The 3,423-nt window shown below is 45.7% G+C and overlaps 1 long non-coding RNA gene across 1 annotated transcript; it reads left to right on the forward strand.

The window, feature by feature from the left end:
• Positions 1 to 901: 901 nt before the first annotated feature.
• On the forward strand, positions 902 to 2,715 carry LOC127578482 (uncharacterized). The gene is made up of 2 exons (XR_007957527.1): positions 902 to 1,045; positions 1,755 to 2,715. It is a non-coding gene; the product is annotated as an uncharacterized LOC127578482 (long non-coding RNA).
• Positions 2,716 to 3,423: the final 708 nt, after the last annotated feature.

Genomic DNA, 3,423 nt, shown 5'->3' on the forward strand with positions numbered 1-3,423 from the left:
AGCACTGGAAGTCAGAATTGAATCTGGGTTGCTGAAGCTGTAAAGCAGCAGCTCAACTGTGACTTACTCTAAGTTATGCTACAACTGAATGGCTTGTTTGCCCATTTAGGAGCCATTTACATCATTGTAGGTTTGGAGTAACACATTGGGCTAACCAGGAAGGATGACAGATTTCCTGCTCTGAAGAAGACAAATGCCAACAGAGGTGAGCAGCCATCTGCAGTCTCACTGAAAGCCTCTGGTTTTAGATGAAGAACATTAGAGAACCAGATGGTTTTATTTTACAACTGTCCAGTGGTTTCAAGGCCAGTTGGTTTTAAATTCCAGGTCATTAAATTCCACAGCTGCCATGGAGGGATATGAACTCATACCTCTGGATTGTTAGTTCAGCCCTCTGGGTTTCTGAAAGGAAAATCATCCAGTTTTCCTGCTTCTGCTTGCAAATGACTCCTGCTGTAAAACTGCATAGTCATTAGCTCGTGTGTGGGTGACTGGCTAAGTATGAGCAACTGACTGAAGCAATGCATTGCAGAATGAGCAGACAAATTTTAAAAATCAAAAGGGTTAAAAATGCAAATTTAATATTACTATTTAGTTCAGTGACCGAGAAATTTCAATGGCTGACAGATATAGTACTTCCATATTCGTATTTAATTCCGTTTTTTTTGTAAAAACACCGCTTTGCTTGGCTGTGACCACAAAGCCTAACTTAATGGTGCAAAAATGGCGCGCTTCTGGAGCGGGTCACGTGACGGCCAGCGCGGTTACTGCGGGGCGAATCCGTGACGTCGCATGCAGATAGAGGGGGGCGTGTCCGCGGCCGGCGGCCTGATTGGCTGGCGGGGCGACGGGCGGTGGGGAAAAGGGAGCGGCCTAGGGGGGGTATCGCCAGACGCAGAGCGAGCGAGAGAGGGAGGAAAGGGGGGTGGATAACGGACACGCGTCGGTCCGACCGCCACACTTTACCTCACAAAACAATAAAATATATATAAACCCGGCGATACTCACGGGGAAAAAAAGCCTCGAGCTGTATTTAAGACGACGGGTAAGTTGGGCGGTAAGAGCCAGCTCCGCGGTGGGCGGGAGTAGTTGCTTTCCGCTCCCGTTTCGTGCGCGGTATATTTTCCTTCGAGCCTCCCAGGCGGTTCGGTGGTGGTGGTGGTGGCTGCGGCTGCCCACCTCCCTCTGCCCGACGGCCCGTCCCGCTCGGCTGCTCTCCTCCCCTGCGCTGGCGGGCGGACGGTTGGGCACGTGTCCCGGGCGGCGGGCTCGCGCCCCGCGGCGTGGAGCCTCGAGCGGCGGGCGGGCGGTTGGCGGGCGGCGGGCACCGTCGTGTGTGTGTGTGGCGCCGCCGCCTCCGTGCAACGTTACCGCCGCCTTTTTTATTTTAATCCTAAACAAGGCGGGGACGAAGCTGTGCTGCGCGGACCGCATTCCTTCTCTGAGGTACTTTTAAATTGCATTCGTCTTATTCTTCCCCCCCTCCCCCCTCAGCGCCAGAAAAAAAATTAACATTCTTTATCCTCACAAAATAATCGGGATTCTTTTCCATCACCAGTGAAGTTGACAATGGGTTGCATTTACAAAGGGTTGCATTCAGTGAGAGAGCATTGCGGTGATTGCATGCGTCGCACCCGCCCCTCATCATCGTGGCTGGATGCTTGTGTGTGGGGAGGGTGATTGTTTTTTATCGCGTTATTTATTATTGTTATTATTGAAGTCTTGTCTTGCAAAACGAACCTTGTGGCTTTCAGGTGGCAGTCGGTGCGGCCGGAAACTGGGCGGGGGTTGGTGTGCTGATGGGGAGTGGACATTAAAGCCGCTGCTGTTGAGGAGGAAGACCAGCAGCCCGGCCTTTTAAAACTCTTGGATTTCCCACACCTTCCCCCCCCCCCCCCTCTAGTTTTTTAATTTTATCTTTTTAACCAGTGCACTGGCTGAGGTAGTAGTTTGTGTTGTTGGAAGGGTCTGTGACACTGCCCAGTATGGAGATAACTGCGCAAGCTACTGCCTTGCTAGTGCTGGTGACTAACATCATTGCAACATTCCCCCCTCTTTCTCTCTCCCTCCCTCTCCCCCCCCCCCCCCGCAAAGTATTTAATCTAATTTCTATTTGGGAATCTTGCAAATGTCATCTAATTGTATTGTGGGTTGCTTTTAAAATGCACGTGATTGAGTTTTATTTTGCACTGGTTGTTCATAGGCCTTTGCTTGACCCCCATGTTACATAAACTCCAGTCATGAGATGACTTGGGTTATTTGATTTCCTTAATGGAGCATGAAGTACAAAAAAATAGGAATCTTGCTCCTTTGTTTTATTTAACCTGCTTAGAGATGTTCTTTAAATTGATCTTGTATAAAAGATTTTCCTTAATTTAAGGGCACATGCAGTGAGTGAATTTCTTCATTTTGAAGCTTATTTTATGTAATGGGGACTGAACAAAAGATCTACTCTGTTTAGATTGCTTCCCTTCTCCCTAGAACTTCTAATCAATGCTTGTTTCTTGCAATGCAGTAACAAAATTATTGCAAACCTGAGGGAGGCTAGGAGCCAAATTATATGGCAATTATTTATAGGATGTGATAAGTTTACTTTTGACTTGGTCTGTACAGACTGCAAAAGCACTCTGCTGTTCATATCTGGAATTGATGTCACTTGTATAAATTGACACACTGTATTACCATTTCTTCTAATTAAAGCAGTTTAAATAGCAAGCAAGGTCTTGTTTCCTTTGTTTGAGGTGGGGGTATTTGATCTGTAGAGTGATTACACTAACATTATGTAAATCTGCTTCAGTAATTATACCAGGGATTCACAGCTATTTGCATGGCACAGGTGGTCTGGATGGTAGGAGGTTAGGTTACCTACTTTAGAAATTGAGAGCAAGTAGTTGTGACCCACGTTCACATGTTGGAGCTGTGTATGATTTTTGGCATGTACTTTACTTTTTTCAGTAAACCACTTATTGCCATTGTCTTGCTTGAGTTGGAACGGTATGGTTGGAGGCATCAAAACAGGCATCCAGCATAACATTTGTGGGGGGGGAAATCAACATGAACCTGAATACGTGAAGCTGATTGACTTGGAGTGAATGACCACAGTGAACATGATTATAGTTGGGATTTTTAAATGTTATTGTGGATGCAGGGTGGGGGGGAAGAGGAAACATGTAGTTTTAAAAAAAATTAAAAGAATTTGTCTTGATCTAATTGTCTTGATTATTGGCAGAGAAAATGTGACTGCAAAAGATTTGCTAGCTGTAATTTACCATTTTCCAAAATGTCCATTTAAATTATTTGGATGAATTATAAGGATTTGGGTGATGTGAGAAACTGGTGACTTCCAAATTAACTTTAAAAGCATTATTTCGATCCAAGTGCCACAATGATGAATCACTGCATTAACAATGGATTATCAATGTA

The sequence above is a fragment of the Pristis pectinata genome, chromosome 15 (genome assembly GCF_009764475.1).
Source record: "Pristis pectinata isolate sPriPec2 chromosome 15, sPriPec2.1.pri, whole genome shotgun sequence".
NCBI lineage: Eukaryota > Metazoa > Chordata > Chondrichthyes > Rhinopristiformes > Pristidae > Pristis > Pristis pectinata.